This window comes from Triturus cristatus, chromosome 5_1, assembly GCF_964204655.1.
Source record: "Triturus cristatus chromosome 5_1, aTriCri1.1, whole genome shotgun sequence".
Lineage (NCBI taxonomy): Eukaryota > Metazoa > Chordata > Amphibia > Caudata > Salamandridae > Triturus > Triturus cristatus.
Window position 1 is genome coordinate 777,473,377 of NC_140587.1, and position 24,553 is coordinate 777,497,929.

The window sequence follows — 24,553 nt, forward strand, 5'->3', positions numbered from 1 at the left end:
TGGGCTCAAAAGAGCCTAAGAAGGCTGCCACACCGGAAGATATTGTAAGTCCCCGACTCATTTTGGGCTTCTCTACACAAGCCAGAACCATTAGGGGACTTGTAGAAAAGATCTGGAAAATTCTGCAAACTGATACTGTCATTGGTAAAACCATCCCCGAGCAACCTGAGGTAACCTACCGCAAAAGCAAATCACTAAAAGATCTACTAGTGCGTAGCCATTTCTCTGACAGTATCCCGAAAAAAACTGTGTCTGGCTTTTACCCATGCCTTGCATGTAAAGCTTGTAAAAATAGCAAAAAGGTTAAAGAGTACATGGTCCCCGGTAGAAAAGGAATGTGCACTATTAACAGGTTCATGAATTGCAACACGAATTTTGTTGTTTATTGTCTGATTTGCCCGTGTGGTCTCCAATACGTTGGAAGCACTATCCATCCTGCGAAGAAACGTGTGTTGGAGCACACACGGGCAATCACCAACCGGGATACTAACTACCCGGTGGCCAGGCATTTTGCCGATAAACATGAATCTCGCAGTGACAAACTGAGTTATTTCTGCCTTGACCACGTCCCCGTCACTGAAAGGGGTGGGGACAGGGTCAAAGAATTGCGTCAGCTGGAGGCACGCTTTATTGTTGAACTCCAGACACGCACTCCGGGGGTCTAAATATGGAAGAGGAACTGTGGTCCTTCATTGGTTAATTCAAAGTCTAATCCCATAAAACATCAGTAGATAGGCTGAACGAGCAATAAGTGGGGTACTTGCACACATTTTTTGTATTTTACATTTATCATGAGACATCAGCCCATTGGAGGGCTCTATTTGGTTAAATTTTAATTTGCCTGATGAGGGATCAATATTTTCAATGAATTTGGTATGTTTAATTATGAAAATTTATGCAAGGGAATGAACTGATTTCCATCTCTCCACCTAGGCAATTTGTAATTTGTGCATATCCATTTTTACATGTCAGATATGTTTCAAGGGTTTCAGACTGTTTTATGTACCCACACGACTGCTATGGTTTGATGAATTACCCTTCTAATTTTGTCGTTATTTTCTGTTAATTGACTAGGCTAAAATGGCCGACACATAACGATTGATTCATTGTGATCGATTTGATTAGTCCTTTGTTGGTTTTGCTCACTTTTCTTCCTGTCCAATGAAGACAGTGATTATTTATATGTGGCCATTGTAATGCACTAACTGACACTGACGAAGGCCAGGGTGCCGGAACGCGTGTGTCAGCTTTCTACGGAGAATGAAATAAAGATTTACTTTTGAATCACGAGCTCGAGTGCGCTTCACGTTACCTTGGGAGACGTGTGTCTTTGGAGATATATATATATATATATATATTCACTTAAAAAACCATAGGTTTCACACATGTTATAGTTAGCTGTACATTTCACTCGTAAAAAACCAATGAAATTCCACGTTATAGTTAGATCAGGTAACTATAACTTGCGCGCCCACAATAAACTGCTGATGATGTCACATATTACATCACTCATGACATGGTCAGTGACATCACTCTTCACATCAATGATGACATCTGAAATGACACATTGTGGATTGCGGCCGACACTTTCTGATTTCGACCAATTCGAATGTTTACAGTCATGTAACCACCAATCAGAATTGAGCTCGCGCACGGCACCGTACGCGTACGGTAAGCTTACCGTAAGCGCACGGAGCGCGCTTACAGATATATATATTGATTTAAATGCTATTTTCTCAGGACCTACTGAACAGATTTACACCAGACCTTCAAAAGGCACATCTCTGACCTGAGGACTACCTCTCTGCCAAATTTCAAGTAATTCTGTTCAGCCGTTCGGGCTGTAGCTCGGACTAAAGGTCCTATGGAAAAATGCATGGGGAAAACGCGTTTTGGGACCCCCCCCCCTTTTTCTCAGCCCCCGCTTGACGTATCACCCCGAGATTTTCAGGGTAGGAGCTGAACGGAGCGCCCCATTAGTTTTGAAAATTTCGCGAGGATTCGTCAACCGGCGCCAAAGTTATTCAAAATAGAATTTTGAGATTTCCTATGGAAACACGGTCCTAACTATAACTATCTACTGGCGACCGCCAGTAGATAATATATATATATATATATATATATGAATTTTTCATATACTTAATTTTTTTGATGCTATACTTACATGTTTGATATTCTGTTCCACAATATTTTTGACTCAATATTTTGGTATTTATATACCAAATATGTAAACTCAATATTTTTGTACCCACACACTATAGTCTCGTGTCACAATATTGTTATTCTCGATATTCTGTCATACCATCCTTTCAGTTCTTATGAATAAAACATCAAATGTATAAGTGTTTAGGTCAATATGTACCTTTGTTACCCTACATGCATATTTATCAAATGAGGCAATTGTGAATTGCAAAACAGGCACTGTGAATGCTTTTTCTCCGCGAGAGAAAGGTGGTGGAAAACAAGCCTTTCTCATCCCTTGTCACTTCCAATGGGGTGGACAAAAGCTTCACGCTGGATTTTGCTGTCACAAATCATGGCATGGTTAATGGCTGCAGAGGGCAGGCAGCAGTTATTTGCAAAAGGTAAACTGTCAACATTTGACACTTTACATTGTTCAGGTGCAGCTGCTGATTAATGTAAGCTCCCCCAGATCCATCAGAGCAGATTTCACATAACTAATCCAGGAAATATGCAAACCTATGTAACAAGATAAACAGTCCTGAAGAGTTTCACTGGTGAAAGCAGCATGTGGATTGCTCCAAATCAAACACCATAACAGGTTAATAGAGTAATCCATGTAATCCATTCCTAGTTCCTGGTGCAGAATAAAGGTGGAACAAGTAGCTGGGACACCCAGGAGTCACCATAACACTCTGTTTTGTACACCCTCAAATGTTTTGGGATTAGTATATCCCCGTATACCTGATCCATAAGGTAACATGGGGAGACACTTTCTCCTATATATTTCCAATAAAGGCTCCACAGGTTTATCCCCAATACATCTGCCTAGGTTAAAAACATACTCAAACAAACCTAAGAATTTCTGGTGGACTTTAGCCACACAAGGTCCAATTCCCCTTCACATCAAAAACTACGCCCAGGTAGGAGAAGTCCTGAGTGAGAGCCACGGGGTAACCTTGTAGCTTAATACCCCACATCTTGGTTTGTTTTAGATTGCATGTCATTATAAAGTTTTTAGAGCGACTGGTGGCCAGACCAAGGGAGCCAATAAAGGTGACACATTTTTGGAACAAACAATTTAGTCCTTTGGTGTTTCTTGACAACAGAATGGCATTATCCATATATAAAAGGATGGTAACCTTTTTCTGCCAATGGAAGGGGCATGGGAGGAACCTAGGCTATTTATGTACACCAGAAACAACAGGTGGGCTATGAAGCACCCCTGCTGTACCCCTCACCCTATCCTGGACCAGTCAGTTCTCTCTCCTGAGGTGCCAAGCCTAACTGAGGCAGAGAGGTCATAATGAAGGGTTCTCAGACGCTGAACCAGACCACCATCAACCCACATGTCAGTAAGTATTTCCAAGAGTTTAGATCTCACCACGCTGTCGAAAGTAGAGTACAGGTTCATTAAGGCCAGGCAAATGGAACTCTTTAAATAAATGTAATGAATTAGTGCAGTGTGCAAAATTAGGTATATAAGTTCTGCCAAAATTAAGGAATCCTAATATGGATTGTAGCTTCTTAAGAGCATTTGGTGTTTGCACACTCCTCTTGGAAGTGTGGTGCAAGGCTTTTTCCCTCATGGGTAAGTTTGTATCTCAGAAATAGACTAAGGACCTCATTACGATGTTGGTCGGAAAGCAATCTGACTGACTCCTTGTTGAAATCATTTCCGACTGACTCAGGTTCGGCAAGTCCGACCGACCAATTACGTTGTTTCCGAACACCGTTCGGTCGGACTCCCATTGACTTCAATGGGAGCATGTGTTACGACGGACGACACAAGCTCCTATTAAAAAAAGGTGTAGTTATGGGAAACCTTGCACCCTGTGGCGGGCACCCCATGGGGACTGCCACACTGTGAATGGTTGTAAAGAGAGGTCCAGGGGTACCCCAACGGGCCCCAACCGGGGGCCACCAGGTGTAAGGGGCCTGGTACGGGCCCCCAAAGTCAGTTTCCGACAGCCGTTCCATGTCAATAGACCGATTCGGAAAGGCTGTCCGAATCCGACATCGTATTATGTCGGTTGGAGACGTGGTCCATAGAGATGTACGATTCGGCTCCGACCGACTTGGAGTCTCCGAATGCCGGTCAGCACCGAGTCGGAAAGACCGAATGGTTCACTTCTATCGTAATCGGTCGGTCGGAAATGTTTCCGAGTTGGTCGGAAACATGGGTTCCGACACGGGTTAGGAAAATCCAAATGCTGTTCGGAGCCTTTCCGACCGACATCGTAGTGAGGCCCTATGAAATGCTATATTAGATTTCGTAAAGTTGAACTTGTAGCCAGTTTCAGTAAATCCCAATATGCGATCCACTCTGACTAAATGTGTGTTTAACTCATCCGCCATCAGATAGATATCGCATATGTAGGACAATTCGTCTGGGTCAACATCATGTAGAATTCACAAACTGCGGGCAGCAAACAGTCCTGATCTATTCTTATACCCCATGGGGATTCGAGCAAAGCAACATCTGAAAGCCTAGCTCTGAGAAGGCAGTCCAATCCATGCTTTCAGAAACTACATTCTGGCAGAAAAAAAACATTGGAAATATCCAAGGTTACTTTACATTTTTTATGGATTACATTATTTACAAGTGCCATACTATGTGCATTTTCTATTACAAATGTGTGTGCATGACTATTTAAATGTCTATAGTCTAAGATTATATGTTATGAATGATCCGGTTTTAAGACAGGAAAAAGGGGATTATTCATTTGGGAGACACAGAGTTCAGTTACTCTCTGGTACTCTAATTGGGAAAGTATCTCTCTAACAGGTGATTTAGCATCCCATTTTATTGGGTACTGTGGCTGCATTTGTGGGCTGGACTGTATGTGTATTGCTTGATAAGGAGAATTCATATTCCAGCCGACCTGATTGCAATATAGAGCCAGGGCTAGTGCAAGAGCCGATTCTGCAACATAGGCTTGGTTGACCTCATCATGGACAAGCACAGAAAAGGATGGTACTATTTAAATCTCCCCCTTGTGGGGATGATTGTACAAACTCCAGGGGCCAATCGACATCTGCTAAGAGAATGTTATATGATAATGTTATATTTTCCCAGAATGTTACCTGAATGGTGCATTGTTTGTCATCCTCAATTTGTATATCCCAATTATATAATCTGTGAGGAGGGGCTACGTGCCTATCTGGGGTTTCAACTGTAACATATTGATCAGTTGGTTTCGCTGTGCGAAACTCCTAGAGATTCCGATGCACTATAGTGACCTCTGCCATGCTGTCAAGGAGAGTTACCGCCTAACTCCTGTTCAGGAGGAGAGTTCTCAGTGTTTGTGGTATATGTTGCTGTAATAGGCACAACCTTCCTTTTCTGAAGTTGGGGCTTCAGTTGTGGAGGTTTATACTCATTCTTTATCTTTACATCAGACAAGAGCTGTGAGTCCTTTTTCGGTTTCACATACTCTTCCTGTCTGCACTCAGAATGCCCTCCTCTCTCGTATTGGTTTTCAGATGAGTCCTTAAAGGAACAAGAAGGACGAGTATCAGAAAGCTAATACCTAACTGGTACTTTCAACTGTGTACAATCATGCAAATTAAAGCATCTCTCAGAGGCGCTGATGGCGGAGAACCTCCTCGACACCTTTTTTTTCTTTAGGTTTAGGTTTGTCCCACTGCTTTTTAGCAAACTCCAAGTTCTACTTGGCAGTGTCCTTGTCAGAGCCAGGCTTACCAAGATGTGGTTTATTGGCTTTGGCCCCCAAATTATACTTACTTCATCAATAATTATAGGTAAGTCACGCTCCTGGTTGACTTGTGCAGCCTGCTGGAGCTGTTGGTATATAGCCAAAGATGCTGTTTCACCTTTAATGTTTGACAGAATCATTGAGGAAACCACAGGACAGTTTCCCATTATTTCATCCCCAAATCCAGGGCAGCAGCTGCCCCTTGTTCATACTGTATTTGTTTTAACACCTCCGGCAAGACTGACATAGACGGAGAGCTATGGGTGATGGTATAGACTGCAGCAAAGAATTTGCCCCAGTTGGCGCATTCACCTATTTGGGGTACCATCCCATGGGCTAAGCACATGGTGAATATTCTGTGCTTGTCATGTGGTCACATAAGGAAAACACGGCTTCAATTTGATCTATTTTTTGGGCTATTCAAAAAGGAATTTCCTCACGGTTCGTGGGAATTTTAACCAAAATTGAATTAATAATTACAAGACTTATTGTAGGTACTGCAGACAATTGTGGTTGTCCTGCTAAAGCTGCCCTTGCTGGGACAGCCATCAAGTTGCGTGAAACATATTGAGCTAAGCATCTATATAGTCTAATTAGACTATTGTATAATTGTACTAGCTCATTAGCATTGAGATTTGGTAAATTAGGGAATGCTATATAACCAGCTATTGCTGGTCAGATAGCCCTTTCATTGCTAAGGGGACCCATGCGTACATGACTAAGTACGTTTATTAGGGTACCTTAGAATCAATTTTAATGCTCCCAGTGAGAAAGTGGAATTTCTAAGAGCTGATACACTCTGTATTGTTGTGGTTGTGCAAATTCAGTGTATTCATGAAATGTAAGTGTATTAGCATCCACAGATGAAAAATGTACCCAACAAAAAAAACTTCCAAATGAGTGGCATCGTGGGCTTCAACCACGAAGATTATAGCACTGCTCGCATTGCCCAGGTCATGTAAATTTAAATGTGCATAGACAGCAGGTCTACAATTGTCAGCTATAGGTATAGGCTGTGGTGCTGCCATTAATAAAACAGTGGTGGAAACAAATTGCAAACATAAATATGGGTAATCCTTTTAAAGGTTCAAGCTTGAACAACCAACAGAAAAAATTAGGTGCTCCCTAAAATACTATTGAAGATTAATCCCAAAGGGGTACTATGGGCACTCACAAGTTCTTCTCAAGAGATCTGTTAAATAAGTACCTGACCAATCCTTGGTAGCGGCATGTCACAGGGATTCTGCTGGTAAAGCAGAACTGTGCCTCCTTGGGATGACATGACATCAGAATGTAAGGACTGAGTTTCTCTACGTCAGTATCTGTTGGCCTATATCCTGGCTAGCTCACAGTGCCTCACCTGAACTCCTAACCTTCCCAGAGTAATAGGTGATTTTGGAAACCTAGAGAATGACCCTCTAGTCCCCAGAGGAACCGTGGAAACAGATCATCACCTTTCATCTCTCACTCATGAATGCCCTTAGTAAACAAAGGAAAGACACAAAGAAAGATTAAAATACATTTATTGAAACAATCGTAGTCTGTTATGAAGCAAATAAGTTGTAATCGCTAGGCAGATAGAGCTAAACAAAGTAATTAGAATGACTATAAGGCTGTATAAAATAAAAATCCCAACCATGGCAAAATATCTATCTGTCTAGGTCTACCCCTACTGTGTGAGCAAAGGGATATATTAGTGATCTCTGGGATTGGCAACAGACTCCATACCTGATGTATGTAGTTAGGGGTCAGCATCATAAATGTAAACTCAGTTTGCGCAAGGCTGCATGTCAGGCTGTTCAGGTGTTCGTTCCAGGACTGAATGCCCCTAAGACGAGGAGAAACAGTTTATATGATAAGAACTACTGCGTTGGAAAGCAGCAGCTGTGCTACAGTGTTATATCTAAAATGTTAGGAGCTATTGCTGACTCGAGCAAAGAAAACAGAACACCATGTTGTTATGTATTCTAGACAACCTTGTACAAAATGTACAGACTGAATCCCGAGAAGAATCACTGAATAGCAAACAACATGTACAATGTGTTCCTAAAATAATGTCACTAAAACAAATATATTATGTGTGACTGTTCAGAGCAGAGGCAGCTTAAAACATCTAATACCCAAAACTAAGGGAGAACCAACGCGGGTCCAGAAGGGAAATCACTACAGTGTGCTTGCTTTTCTCTGAGGAATATGGTAAGATTTCAACTGAAAACCTTGCAACTTCACACACCATTACTTAGGACCAGATGAACTATCTGTCAGAATACCATGTTCCTGGTATATCATGGTTACAAATTCTAGATGTTGCCTACCCTTATAGTGGAGTTCTCCTGCTTCTAGTTAGTCTCCCTGGGTGCCACAGAGCCTCACATCACACTAACCAATTCTGAGTTGCTAGAGAAGTGGTCTTTAAAGTTTAATTAGACCACTGAGTGACAGCTGCAATGTTTTATGCTCTCTTTTGGCACCCTGACCTACACCCAGACAAGTACCCACCAAATTGGCTTGAGACTTACCAAACAGAAACCATATTTTAGTGGGTGGTGGGGTTTTGGGTTAAGTGTTGGAAGCTAAGTTATGTCTAAAGTCCACTTAGAAATCTTCCTTGAACCTGGAATGCAAAGAAATTAGAACAAAGGGCAGAAATATCACAGCTGTTTTAAGGTCTTACCTACAGACAGCTCTAACTGTTTGGCTAGGCCTCATATCACCACCCACACACAAATACACACAGACAGACACACTTAAAGACATGTACAGAATTTTTTGAACCGCTTCTGTCACCCATTGACTACTGTGGTTCAGCTAGCTTCCACTTTTGGCTGGCAAGGTTGCTTCACAGCCTTTGTATCAGCCCAAGTCATTTTGTGGATGTGAACCACTTTTAAAAAGTAGTTAACACAGGTGATAGGCATCCAAACCAACCCCTGCCCAATCCCCTCTGGTGCCCCCCTCCATTTCCACTCATTGTTTTATTTTTATAGTGTATTAATACATGGCTGCGACATTCTACTCGGCCACTCACTGTGTTTGTGCTCTTGCATGCTATTTTTTTATGTTGTTTTAGTGACTATTTCAAGATGGCCACCAGACATGTGCGCTGCGCAAGTACTGATACTCGTATGTCCAGCAGACATTTTGGAATGTCATGTAGTGCTCTTGTTGTGGACGCCCTACACAATGCCACGCCCCCCCCCCCCCGCAGTGTTTACTGGGTTCTCTGGTTCAGAACCAGGCAGTTCAGCTATTGATCTGTACCCAAGAACCCTTGCACGTATCCTGTGAAAGAGGATTGGAGCCTTTTTGGATTGCACACTCCCTCAGTGCGACTCTCTAGCTCCCAATAAAAAGCATGGAGCCTTCAAGGAGCAATAGGTGCTAGAGTGCAGCCTTTCGCTGTTCACAGAATGTTCTGCTGAATGTTTTATAATGTTCCTCAGTATGTGGGACTACTTAGTTTGCTGATTCTGCCATCAGGTGAGGTAAGGATGGCTCTGACATAATACAAAAGCCTGTAAAGATAACTGATTCAGTGTTTTTTGGTGGATTCCGGGGTCTGTAATCTATTGCCACTTTGAATTAGAGAGGGGCAGTTGGACTGAAGGAGTGTGAGGAATTTTTATTTAGCACAAACAGACCACTGTGGGCCCCGTTTACCACTAAGCAATAATCGCAGAGCAAAACAGTATGTCCACAAGTAAATCCTGTCCAGTATCAAAAGCCAAAATGGTTGCTACTGCTTCTCAAAGTACGTGTGTGACAGCATCAGCACATATGTGCACACCTGTGTTCACACAGCACCCATCATCTTGGAATAGTAAGGAAAACCATTCCAACATGACCGCCATTCATGATACACTACACTAGCATATATGCTTCAAAATACATGCAGACATAGGTACAGCGGTGACATTTTGTTTTTTTCTACATTAACATGTCAACATGGATGTTGGATGTGTCGGAACAGTAAAATAAAAATAAATCAAGTGCATGGAACTGCATAAGGAAATCGTGGGGCCTTGAAGGACCTTGCATCTGCCAGGCTTTTGAACAAAAAAAACAAGCAAAATAAATTTGCAAAACCAGTATGATGGAACTTGCTTATTAAAGGTGAGAATTATTGGCTCTGCCAATGCTTATTGATACATTGTAGCTCCTTGGTTGACACCCAGATGTTATTATCCACCTAAGTCTGCAGAAGTTTTTGACATCACTCCATGTCAGACGATATTGCACAGTCATTAATGATAAATTAACTACTTTGACTCGCTCCATAAGCTCTCTGCTAACGTTTGGAGTAATATTTTAGCTTGAGATGGTGCTAATGGTTTTAATTTTCACCAAAATGTGTTATTTAACAATGCTGTATTCTTTCTACTGTATTCCCTTTAGAGGTCTGTTGAACACTGATGGGCACTTTTCTATATTGTGTGAGTGAGCCTTGACTGCTCCAAGACCCTTGCTGCTGAGCCACAATTGGGGAATTCAGGACTAAAGAAGGAGCAGTATTTGAATTTAGTAAGAGTTTAATCAGAGTGTGACGGTGATCAGGGCAAAGGAAAATCAATGGTTAAAGAAGGAACCCACCCTAAATACAGCCCTGTAACCTCTGTTGCCGCAGGACCTAGCGTAAAGGTCTAACAGGGAGCAAGCAAAGTTGCTCCATCTGGGGTACTGATTCACACTCATGTTGTAGGAACTGTGATGTGGGAGACCAATAAGATTATTACTTGCAATAATGTTAAAAAGCACAACTATTCAAGATGCTCAATCTCCTTGAAATGTGTTGAGATGATGTCTCCCAGACTCCCGTGATGAGTTTCAAAGTTCTTTATTAGAGAATTCCTCTACCAACCATTCAAGAGCCAACTGCCCACAAGAACGTCCTCTAGCAACTGTCACCCTCAGGGTTCTAACACCCCTTACATTCTGGATGAGGCATTCCCTTCTAGAATGGTTGAGTAGCATTCTTTACTTACCCCTCACATAAGATCATAACTCATACCCCTTCCAAACACAATACATACAATATTGAGTCCCCTAATAAGATAAAAACAAAATTACAAAATGATAATGCTCTGACAGTTTTGATGACACCACAAGGAAGATCAGTGCCCATTCATTGCATTAACATAACACAGCAGATGCAATTGGTGAAGGGTCAACATATGTGTAAAGGTTCGACATAACCCATATTCAACAAGTGAATCATAACCTATCCTTTAAGGTTTTACCATCTCATAATCTCTCCACCACCCTGGCCTGCCTGCTGATCTAGCACTCTCACATCCATTGAGGCACTGCGGCCCTCTGGCCCAAGTGGGATTAGGATTGCTGTTCTCCTCCTCTGGAATGCGGAGTCTTGGTTTGTTCCATCTAACAAACCTTGAAATACTCCACATATTACCAATCTCCAGTTCTTGTAAATTCTTCTTCACTCATGTCAAAAGGACCCATGAATCTTGACATCCCTTTCTGGACAAACCCTGGTCTCTTCACCAGGACCAGTTCACCAACAGTCCAGTATGCAGCTTTCACACATTTATTTTGGTCATACCTTTCCTCATATCTATTTGGGTAACTTTTCTTTAAAACCACACCATGGGCCTTGTGCTTGCTCAAATCATCTCATTCCAACAAACATCTAGCATCATGGACTCCTCCATTCATCCCAGCAGGATTAAGCTTAGTGTTGTCCACCCTACCTCTCATCCAAAAGTAAGGCGACTTGAAAGTAAATAAATTGGGAGCATTGCGGTGTGCCCACCACAATTCATCTAGAATTTGAGTTAGCTGCATTCTAGCATCTAACGCCCTCTACACACATGACTTGACAAAACCATTGTCCTGGGTGAATAAAGCGCTGTCCTGTGATGAAAAATGGGCAACCTTTAAAAAAATTATTGCATTTCTTGAGACGTCAGTTGGATCCCATTATCAGTCACAATGGGCCCGATTCACAGAACTAACTTAAGACAAAATCCTAAACTTACTACCATTTTGGTATTCACAGAAGGCACTTACTCATTTCGGTATTCACAGAAGTTAGGAGTCCTAACTTTAGGACTCCTAAACTGAGAAAAATTCTAATTTTAAGACTTTCGGTATTCACAGAAGGCATTTAGGAGTCCTAAAGTTAGGACTCCTAACTTCTGTGAATACCGAAGTGAGTAAGTGTCTTCTGTGAATACCAAAATGAGTAAGTGCCTTCTGTGAATACCAAAATGGTAGTAAGTTTAGGATTTTGTCTTAAGTTAGTTCTGTGAATCGGGCCCACTGCATTTAGGGATCCCATCTCTCGAAAACTCTAACTTTAAAAATTCAATCACCGGCCTGGTATCTAATACCTTCACACACTTCGTGAACACCCATTTGGACATATAGTCAACAAGCAAGATCAAGTACCTCTCATTCTCCAGCAACAAATTGAGAGGCCCAGTAAAATCCAATCCAAGCTTCTTCCAAGGTTCACTGGGAACAGCAACCGATGGCAGAGGCGCAGTAGAATTGCTCTTGTTGTTTTTAAGACAAGAATCACAATCCTTCACCACCTCCTCAGCATGATGGCCTAACCCCGGCCACAATTACAGCTCTCTCAGTCTGGCCTTGGTGAGGCTCCTCCCCAGGTCACCCTCATGTGGCAAATTCACCACTTTCTCCCTCAGTTTAGTAGGAGGGATAACTCTTTCCCCCTGAACAGGTCATCCCAAATCTGGTTTAACTCTTCTCTTACATTCCAGTAACCCAGCAACAGATCTCTAAACTTGCCATCCTTTCACAATGAACTCCCTGAGGCATTGACCTTCAGTGTCACACTCTCTTGCTTCACACCACTCCTCTTTCTGAATGGTCTGCTCACTCACCCAACTCACATGATTGGGCTCCTGGCAATCCGGAACACTAGTTTCCCCACAGACAGGAAGCCTATACAGGCAGTCTGTGACAATTTTCTTGTTTCCAGCTAAATGCTTTACACAGAAATGTAACTCACTCACCTCCTTCATCCACCTTTTAATCCTGGGGTTCGCATCATAATCCTTTCTTGTAGCAAGTAGTTGTACCAGTGGCCTGTGATTTGTGTGCACCACAAACAGCAAACCCCGTAAGTAGAATTTAAAATGTTTTACGGTCCATACACATGCCAAAGCCTCCCTTTCCACCACTGAGTGCCGTTCCTCTGCACCTTTGAGAGAAGGCAAAGCAAAGGCAACAACACTCAGTACCCCACCACTGACTTGTGACAGTACTGTCCCCAACCCTCTGAGACTGGCATCAGCTATAGCAATGGTTCTTTTCTTGACATTGAAATGTCCTAGGGTGGGCATCTTACTGATACTCTTCTTAATCATCTTGAGTGGCAACTCACATTCTCCCGTCCACTAAAACATTCTTCTCTTCCTGAGTATGGGCCTGATGGTTTCAGCTACACTGGAAAAGTTTTGAACAAATTTGGAGTAAGACTCCATCAACCCAGGGAAAGATCTCACTTGATATTTCCCCAGTGGAGCAGGTGCCTTCAGAATGGAGTCAGCCAATTCAACTTTAACCCCGTCTACTGTTATGGTGTGAACCAAATATGATACCGACTTCACCCGGAACTTGCACTTCTTACTCTTCAACGTGAGTCCTACCTCAAACAAATTCCCCAGAACAACTTTCAGTGTGCATCGTGCTCCATTATACTCTTGCCATGGATCAAAATGTCATCCTGGAAAAACAGAATATTCACCAGCCCCTCCAAAACTCTTTTCATCACCCTTTGGAAGCACGCGGCTGCCAATGCCAGCCCAAATGGCATCCTGATGAAGCGATACACACCAAAATGAGTAAAGATTGAGGTGAGGTGCTGGGAAGTCTCATGTAGTTTCACCTGGTGATATGCAGATGATAAATCTAACAAACTGGCCCCACCAAGCATTGTCAAGGACTCCGAAATGTTGGGAAGTGGTTGTCGATCACCCCAGATGTGTCTGTTCAGCCCTCTAAGATCCACACACATCCGAATACACTTACCCCCGTTCTTTGTAGTTAACATCACCGGAGCCAACCACTCAGAGGACTCTATTTCCTCAATGACCCCTTCTGATGTCAATCTGGTGATCTCCTCTCTCAGTGGTTCCAACATAAGATTGAACATTTTCCTCACTCTATGCATGCACGGTGTGGCCTTGTTCTTCAGTATAATTTTATTCTCGTAGTTCCTTTGAAGGTCCAGCTTCCCACGGAATACCTTGGGGAATTGCATAAATATGTCCTCATGATCCCCTTACAATGTCATAACTCGCTGCAACCCATTTGGATTCAACATGATACTGATGTCCCTCTGGTGACACCAACCCGAAAAATTGACACCATGCTTGGCCACATCAACCTTCCCCACAGTTTCTTTGTCATTAAACCTTATTTTCATCACTGTGTAATCTAAAACATACATTTTAATACCACCATAACTCACAGGTTTGATGGTGGGCGACATGAGAGATATCTGCTGGTCTCCAAACACCTTGTCCCAAATCTTGTCTCCCACCATGGTGGAAGGTAACCCGAGTTTGCAACACCATCACCTCTCTGGGTTATAGGACACTCAGGCTTAACAACAGGATCTGTGTCAACCTCATCTGTACATGCCTTCACATTCAGAACCGCACTCAATTCCTCAGAAATAGAATCCACCCCTTTGTCAAACCCTTTCTCCCCCTTACAAACCCCGGCATAATGATCTTTCATTCCAAATTTTATGCAAATAGCTTGGCCGGGATTGCCACAACAGAAACATTTAATTCTGGCACCTCTGTGATCAGACGTGCCAGACATAGATTTCATTTCATCTTGACCCAGGCCACCAAATCAATTTGAACAAGTTCTTTGCTAGCTGATTCCAGAGTCTGAGTCTTACACACAGAAGATGGCGGAACTTCTCTCATCTATTTCACCCACAAATTGGTGCTCTCCATGCCCTCAACCGTTGCTAATGCCTCTATAAGCTCAAGATTTCTCATCAAGAGTTTCTCCTGTACCCTCACATTTTTGGTGCAATGCACCAGCTGATCCCTAAAAAACAAATTCATCTGAAGGTCAAACTCACAGGTACGAGCAAGAGTTCTCAAATATGCCACATAGTTACCCACACTCTCATTTTCACCTTACACATGTATAAAAAATTTGTGACGCTCGAACACAATGTTGACCTTATCCTGAAAGTGCTCCATCAGCATAAGTATAGACATTTCAGAAACATTCTCAACATCACCCTCTGTATTACCTACAGGTATAATTTCCAGACTGTCATAAATATTTCACCCCGCCTCCCGCAAGTTACGTAAAAGTACAGCCTGCTTCTTGACTGCCTAGAACCTTTCGCCCATAACCGCTACCAAATAAGAATCTAATACGTTTTTCCATCTTTTCCAGGGCAGTGTTGAATCCCCTGTATGAGAGTAGGATCTGCTTCACATGGGTACCCCCACTTTTTTCCGGTGTTTCACTGTTTTTAAACCTTAGTCTGGCTGTGGCCCTGCTAATCAGGACCCCAGTCTAGCTGCTTCCTCTCTAAACTGGTTCCCATGTACATTAGGTACATCTCTAATTGGATTCTGGAGTGCCTTATAAGTCCCTAGTATATGGTATACTATGTACCCAGGGCATAGGTACCTCAGAGGCCTATCACGGGCTGCAGCATGTATTATGCCACCCCTGGGAAGCACTCCAAAATGACACCACAGGTCTGCTACTGCAGCCTGGGTAAGGTGGTGCCTGCACCCCTTATTGTGGTATAGGCTACCTATATCACTACCATTGCACACACATATAAACCCTATAAGTCACTCCTATGGCAGGCCTTAACAATCCTGAAGGCAGAGTGCTAGGTTTTTATGTGAGAGGGTGCCCCTGAATGAGCAGAGCCCCTCTGCAGCGTTCAAAGTACCTCCTCTGATGCTGTTTGGGGTGCAGCCTGACCATATACTCTTCAGTGCATTATAACCTCGCGGTAAATGCTAACTTTGGACTGGCTGCACGGAAACATGTAGTGTTTTCAAACACTTTGGAATACTACCCCCCCCCCCGCCAGTTCTGGCAGGGGGGGTAGCATTCCACCCTTCTAAAGGGAGAGACATGTTCACACTGGTCTACCTGGTAAAGACCTTCTAGAGCCCGGGCATCACAAAATGGATGCCACTGCCACAGACACAGGTGTGGCCTCCTGCTGCTGACCGAAACTCCAGCAGGGCAGGCCTGGACAATAGGTTTCCTGTCACAGGGAGGTGTAACCACCTTCCCAGACAGGCAGATGTGTATTGGGGCTGGGCGGGAGCTTTAGAAACCTGCACTGGGAGCACACTTGGTGTCCCTGTGCATAGTCCAGTTCTAACTGCTCTGGCGTGAAACTGGACAAAGGAAATGGGTGTAACCACCCCTCTTTCCAAACCCTCCCATAGGTGGGTCCCCAGAGTATGTCCAACCCCCTAGCTTAGTATAAGCATAGGAGCCCAGTCCTTGAGACTTTGGATTACCCTGGACGAAACTCTGCAACATATATCTTTGACCTTCGACTGTCTTATTCGACTAGAAGACTGAAGAAATCTCCCTTGGGTTCAAGGAGTGACTCCCCTGCTTGGCAGGCACCAAAGAAGCAACTGTCCGGTCTGCAACTCTGAAGCTCCCGATGGACGCCAAAGTCTTTGCATCACCAGAGGTGGATTTCCAGACTTCCCCAAGGCTACCCTGAGTCCACAGCAAAGCTGGGCCCGTGGCTATTGTGGGTGACGTGGAACCGTGACCCCTGGACACCGTAAACTTTGGCTGGTACATCATCTTCCTGGTCTTCCTCGAAGTTGTGCTTTGGGCTCCAATTAGCTCCAGCCTTGAGCACCGACTGCACCGAAGATCTCTGGCCTCCACTCCACGAGTGACCCGTGGCCCAGTTTCCAGTGCGACTGCTTGAGGCTCCTTCACGATCGCTAGCCCATTGGCTAGTGGGTCAACTCCTTTTCTGCATGGGCTCTCCTGGTTGCTCCAGATGTGCCCTGACTTACCCTTGCTAGGTAAGTCCCCCAGACCTTGCTGGTCTGCACCAATGTCTTTCTTCTATTTCCACTTGACTTGCTTGCCGTTGCCATGGCTTGTTGGGTCCATTCTGGTCACCGATACCACAGCGCTCGACAAACTTTGTGGAACAGCTCGAATCCAGCTCCTGGTTGTCATCGCCACCTCCTGGACCTCGTGGCTGAAGAGTAGAGACACCCGTCAGCTCACCTGAAGCACCCGACATCTGTGGGCATTGGACTATCGTGCCCCTGGTCCCCCGTGGGTCCCCTATGTCACTACCTTGGGTGGTTCCTTGGGGCCCAAGCACTTCTAAAGGCTCTAGGCTTTGTGTCTAGTTCAGTCGTGGTTCTTATACCACTTTATTGGTATATGGTTTGGTACGCCCCTAGGGCCCAAACGTGTATTTGTGCTTTTACTGTTGAATACTGACTTGTAACTTAAGTACTTCGAACTCCAGCCTCATAAAGAGACTAGAGGGGTGTGTTTTATCTTAAATACATATATTTTGAATATATACCTTGTCGTACTTTGGTATTCGGAACCGCGTAGGGGACAGGGCCCTACCTCTGTCTATCTTGGTATTAGCGAACCGCAAATGGTAAATGCGGCACGTACGAGTGTTTTATGTGCCGTTCTAGCTACGAATGCACTGTGTACACGTTATTCTGCTCAACTACGCGGGTTCCATTTTGGAAGCAGTGGCCATCTTGTCATTGCCCTCACATAGGCTATGATGGAGTTAATACGGGCCTCACAGTACATGGGTTTTCCCTCTGACTTCTCCGTGACCTGGGCAGCTGGCTCTGCTGCCCCGGGTCAAACCGGTCTCACGAGCTCCCCTTCCTCTCTCCACCTGTGATTCGTATCAGGGCTTGACCCGTCATAAAACCCTTTCATTCTACACAATCCCCCGGCTAATCTCTTCCACACCTGCTTGTTCTTGCTTTATGACTTGTTTCCCAAAACAGGAGATGCTCATGTTTATTGGGGGGTCTATTTACTTCAAACATGGGATCTGAACCTTCTTGTGTAAATCATTGTGGGCTGGCCGAACTGGAATGTGGGATGGTCATCATGACTCTGCCTTTTCTTTGTAACATATCCTTGTATATTGCCATTTCATAAAACTCAGGAATGTATGCTTGGGGCCAGAAAAGGCCTATTTAAGATGTAGCCTGTTCCTATGATTTTCAGCAGTCTCCTGAGAACATACACGCTGTTGTACTTCTAGGATATCTGTCATTGGTCTGCAGCCAATAAACGATTCTTTGACTTCACCCAGAAGACTCTGTGTTTCTGTAGATCCGGAACAGGGTGAAACCCCGAAGTCATAGGGTGTGTGCCCCTGCACCGCTGGGACTAAAATACCCAGTACTTCAGGTTGGCGCCCAACTCGGGCCGATTTCAGCGGTACCAGTCCAAGCCAGAGGTTCGTGAGGAGCTTCGTGTGGAAATTCCGGAGGAAGGCCGCCACTTCATCGACCCCTGCATGTCGACGTGGTCCGAAAGTCTTTTCTGCGAGGTTCTCCGCGTCCCGACGGCTACGAAGGACTGCTGCCCTGATTAATCGACCTGTTTTGGACCCTTGACGAGTTTGAGAGAGCGAAACAATCGAGAGAGTCTTCTGGTGACGTCATCGATCAGCAATATTCAGTTAAGTATAAGTGGAGCGTCTCCCATTTGTTTTGGTATCCCTCGGGATCGTTTGGTTTGATTTGGTAATTGGTGATTTGGTGTTTGCAAACCCCAAAGCCAGAGGACTCGTGTATTTACGAGAATATCGTAATCGATAATCCTCTGACGTTTGGATCTAGACTAGTGAGCGAAGATGCCTGGTTCTGGACTATTTGGTAGATTATTCTGTTTGGGTTGTGGAAAAGATTTCCAACTGGAAGAATCATGTCCGGTTCCTCCGGTTGGAACTCCAACTTATGAGCTCTATGTAAAACATGGCGTAGGCCCCATTGCATATAACGAAGTGTGGATCCACTACACCAGGAAAGACGGTGTTTTAAAATGGCCCCAAAATGGTAGTTTTGATACCGACATTTTAGATAACCTGGAAATTAAATTATTTAAGAAGAAAGCCCGGCCGGCGATGTTTGACTCTTTCCGCTTATGGCGAAAGGAAGCCAAACAGAAGGAAATTAAGTTAGCGAAAAAGAATAAAAGAGAGAGAGGTATGTCAGTAATGCAAGCAGCTGTACAATTTAAAGACAATGAAGAGGAGCAAATGAATGAGCAATTGCACAGGCAGCGTAAGTTAGGGATTGACAAATGTTATCCAGCTTTGCCACATTCTAAGCAGGATGAGTCAGAAGAAAAGGAGAAAGATCCCCTGATGTCACATTTGTTGAGTTCGCCACCCCCGTATGCTCAAACTGCCACGGCGCCTCCCCAGCTTGTAAATATGCCACCTCCAGTGCATATACTGCAAGCCTTGCCGCAACCGCCAGTTGCTTTGCAACCAGTTCCTATTCCTGTAGCGCAGTCCTCTCAAGCGCCTCCGGTAGTGCTTCCAACTGCCCCCGCGCTTCCTGCGACTTTGCTTAATCCAGTAACTGCCTCTCCTAACACTCTTCCTTCTACCACTCCAGTACCTGTCTCTACATCCTCTTTTCTTCCCTCTGTTTTTCCCCCTGTTCTCGCCTCAGCTTCTCCTTCAGCGCGACAGCGTTTAGCTAATGTGGTTACTACATTAATGTCTCCTCTCTTTGGGTCATCTGGTGCAACTCCTGGTGTACAGCGTAAGCAGTTGCGCAGCCAATTGCCTAACCCCGATGAGAAAAAGGTAATAGATCACATGGCGCGTAGATGGATCGTTTTTCCTTCACTGTATGATGTGGAATCGGTTGTTAATACTTTCCATCAATGGGATGCCCCGAAACAGAGATATGTATTCGAGAAAATGTGCGAAATTCTCTGTGAAGAACTGGAGGATAGTGGTAGAAATCCGAACCCGCAGGAATTATGTAGAGTGAGGTTCGATTTTGGAACTGGTATAATTGTGGACCGCGAAGTAGATAAAGCAGTTGCGGTTGTATTGTCCTTAAGGAATGACGATTGCCAACAGTCATTGTTTGAACAAGAGGTCCTTGTGGGGAAAAAGGCAAAAGCGCGACAATACCCTATGAGAGAAGTTCCCCCGGTATGGAAGGAAGCAGTTGCAGCTGTCGGCAATAACCCCGCTGTGCCAGCGCATTTCCAACGTGTTTGGGTGCATGTTCCATGGAAGCGCTCTGAGGTGTTAGCCCTTAAGCAGACATTGCCTGATCCCCGTAAAAACCCAGCAGGTTATTATAAAGAGTTGTCGCAGACGGCAGGGTCATGCATTATGAATCTGGCCGACATAGACATGTTGTTTGGTAATGTTGTTCCACAGCCTCTATGGGGATCAATTCGTAATGTAGATCACAATGCAGAACTAGGGGATACATGGGCTAACATTGTCGCTGCTGACGCTAGACAAACGGGTGGTGCGAAACCAGAACCTTTAGTAGCTGAATTGCCTGGTAGAATCATCACGTATATGAAGACACTAATGCCTGCGATGCGCGTAAATTGGGACAAGTTATCTGCATGTAAGCAGAAGAAAGATGAGACAGTGTCAGACTTCTTTACTAGGTTTGAGGAAACGTTTATTGACCACAGTGGACAAGATATGAGTACTGAGGGTGGCCAACGGTTGTTTGTGGATAAGTTTGTGCAGAATTTACTTCCTGACCTGTGTAAAAAGTTGAAAGATTCAGAGAGTTCTTGGGCCGTTTCCTCTTCAGCGCAAATACTGGCTACTGCACAGTATTATGAAAACAGAGATAAAGACGAGAAAGATAGAACGGAGAAGAAAACGAAGGAACTAAAGACAAAGGTCCTTTTACAGCAGGCCTATCCGCCACGTGGAGGTGGTAATAATTATGGACAACCCCAAGGTGTCTATCACCAACCCCAACAATTTCAGAACAATCAGCAAATGAATGGGTATTATTACCCACGTGTCCCTGTAGGTCCCAACCAATGTTCATACTGCAAAGAGGAAGGTCATTTTAAATATAGTTGCCCTAAATTAATGCAACGGAATGGTAATACGTATGGCGCCAGAGGTAGAGGTGGTCAGCAAGCTCCTAGAGGCAGAGGGCGTGGAAGTGTTCCCCAAAACGCGCGTCCTCTTCCGCCCCAAAGCGCCATTAATAGTTTTGATCAGCAAGCTAACGTGACTGGTAATACGGCACAGTATTACAATAATGATTATTATGTGGAGGATGGTGATGCAGAAAATAATGGTTACTAGGACAGCCATAGACAGAGAGAGGGAGTTGTTTCAGTGCCAGTGGATCAGAGTGGCCCGTATGTTGAGGTGACTACAGCAAATGTAACGGAGCCTTTTCTGCTAGACACTGGTGCTGCAAAGAGTTCAATTATGCATTCAAAACTCCCTGGCGCACCTTTGTCTGGCGATATAAATGTTTCAGTAGGTTTTTCTGGCGCCCCAGTTAGGAACCCGATTTCCAGTCCCATGTCACTTTCTGTTGGACCTTGCGAGCTGAAAGCGCCCCTGATCCTGACAACAGGTTGTGGTGAGAATTTGCTGGGATTAGATTTGTTGAAAAGATTACATGCTACACTGTATTGTTCTCCTTCAGGAGTACAACTTACATTAGGCAAGAAAGTGGTTTCCCCAATGTATTTGTCTAAAAACACGATGCCACCTGAATTGTCATCCCTTCCGGATGCCCTTTGGGCTACTGGTCCCAATGATGTGGGCCTCTTGGAGATACCACCATATGTGGTGACTCTGAAAGCTAATGTCAGACTGCCACGTATTCCCCAGTACAAGATCTCTAATGAAGGGCAGAAAGCATTGTTAGACATTGTCAGCGACTTGATTAATAAGGGTGTGATTGAGGAGACAAGAGGCAACGTTTGCAATAGTCCGATTTTACCTGTCCTAAAACGAACGGACCCTTCACAGCCACCTGTTTACAGATTTGTGATTGATCTTAGAGAGGTTAATAAGATTGTTGTGCCACAGTTTCCGGTTGTCCCCGATATAACTGCCTTGTTAACGATGATTCCAGCCTCTGCTGCATGGTTCTCAGTGATCGATTTAAAGAATGCTTTCTTTAGTATCCCAATTGCGGAAGAGAGCAGAGACATTTTCGGTTTTAGTCTGGGAGGCCGAAGCTTCCGCTTCAAACGCGCTCCCCAAGGCTACTGCGAGAGTCCATCCATATATAGTCAGGCTTTGAAAGCGCAGCTTGATGCACTTGTTTTACCCAGTGGCGCTATCCTGATCCAGTACGTGGACGATTTACTGATCGCCGCGGATACTGAGAAGCTCTGTAAAGAAGCCACATTGTCACTGTTGCGCCATTTATCCGCATTCCATCACAAAGTGTCTCTCTCTAAGCTGCAATATTGTCGACAAGAAGTGACCTACTTAGGTCATCTCTTATCGAAGGAGGGAAGGAGACTGACCCCAGAAAGAATTCAAGCCATTGCACAGTTGAGTGTGCCAAAGACACAGAGAGAAGTGCGTGCTTTCTTGGGCATTACCTCATACTGTAGGCATTGGATCCCAAGTTTTTCTTTGTTGGCAAAACCTTTATTAGCATTAACATGTAAAGACACACCGAATCCTATCCCATGGTCTGAAGAGTGCCAGAAAAGTTTTGTGGAATTGCGCAATGCGTTGTGTTCAGCTCCTGTGTTGGGCACTCCTGACTATAGCAAGCCTTTTACATTGTATGTTCACGAGAAAGATGGATGTGCGTTGTCAGTGTTAACACAGCCTTTTGGCGACAGACCGCGCCCATGCGCATATTTTTCATCCACCTTGGACCCTGTAGCGAGGGCATTGCCAAGCTGTCTGAGAGCGACAGCTGCTGCAGCGATGTCTATCCGACAATCTGCTGGTTTGGTAATGGACAACACATTGATTGTCATGGTTCCACACGCTGTAGACACATTATTAAATAGAACCAAGACACAACACTTGACTAGTGCGCGATTATCAGGGTATGAACTCACACTGTTAGCGAATCACATACACATAAAAAGATGCAATACGCTGAATCCAGCCACATTATTGCCGATTCCAGCAGACTCAGATGAGATTGAGCAACATGACTGTCTGTTCAGAACAGAAGAAGAGACGAAAGGGAGAGTAGATCTCAAAGATACTCCCCTGACTGAGTGTGATGGCACTTTATGGGTAGATGGTTCATGCTTCAAGCTCCCTAATGGTGATACGACTGCTGCATATGCTATCACGACTTTGCACACGGTTGTGGAAACTGCACGAGTGCCACATAATTCGGCCCAAGCAGCAGAATTAATCGCCCTCACGAGAGCATGTGTGTGGTCTGAAGGAATGAGAGTGAACATATACACAGATAGCCAGTACGCCTTTGGCGTGGCTCATAATTTTGGGCGTTTGTGGAAAGAGCGTGGGTTCCTGACGTCGCATGGAGCTAAAATTCAGAATGGCAAGTTGGTGAATGATCTCCTTGAGTCACTGACCCTACCTTTGCAAGTTGCGATCATGAAATGCAGTGCGCACAGGAAAGTCACAGATGATGTTGGACGTGGGAATGCGTTTGCTGATGAGACCGCGAGAGAAACCGCACAGAATGTGAAGACTAGAATGTATGTTGCAGGCCCCGCAAGATGGGTTAATGATGTGGGAATGTGCGAGAACACAATAGAGAGTGTGAAGTCGCTTCAGGCTGAAGCTACGGAAGACGAGTTAAGCAAGTGGAGAGAGAGTATGGGTAAGTTGGATGAGAATGGTTGTTGGATTGACCTGACAGAACATAGGCGATGGTTGTTGCCTGATGCATATGTGCTTCCAGTGGTTACTATGGCGCATGGAATGGCACATATCAGTACAAAAGGTATCTGTAAGTTGTTGGCTCCAGTATGGCAGAATGTTGGGATTCCCAAGTGTGCAGAGAATGTGGTCAAGAATTGTATAGTATGTTTGAAGTACAACCCTGGTAGGGGAACCCCAACTCCGGCCGGTCACTTTGCACCCCCATCATGTCCATTCGAAGTTTTGCAGCTGGACTTTATTCACATGGACAGGTGCAACAACCTAAAATATGTATTGGTGGTTGTTTGTGCTTTTTCCAAATGGGTAGAGACTTATCCTCTGAAAGATAACACTGCCCTATCCACAGCCAAAGCCCTTGTGAAGGAGTTTTTCCCCAGGTTTGGAATGCCGAGAATGGTATGGTGTGATAATGGAAGTGAGTTCGTGGGTAAAGTGATGAAGAATGTATGTGAAGGTTTAGGCATAAGGCAGAAATTCCACGCTGCGAATCACCCCCAATCAGCTGGATTAGTAGAACGCTACAATGGAGCCTTAAAGCTCAAGTTAGCCAAAATTCAGGCGAGCACTGGTCTTAAATGGCCTGACGCTCTGCCTTTAGCACTCTTGTCCACCAGAATGACGATACACTCACGAGTGGGACTTAGTCCTTATGAAGTAGTCTTTGGCCGCCCGGCCAACGTATGGGGTGTGCCAAGGCCTACGAAGTTCAGTGAAATAGAGCATCCAGTACTGCTCGATTACCTGTATGATTTGACTGTTAAACTGCGTGTTT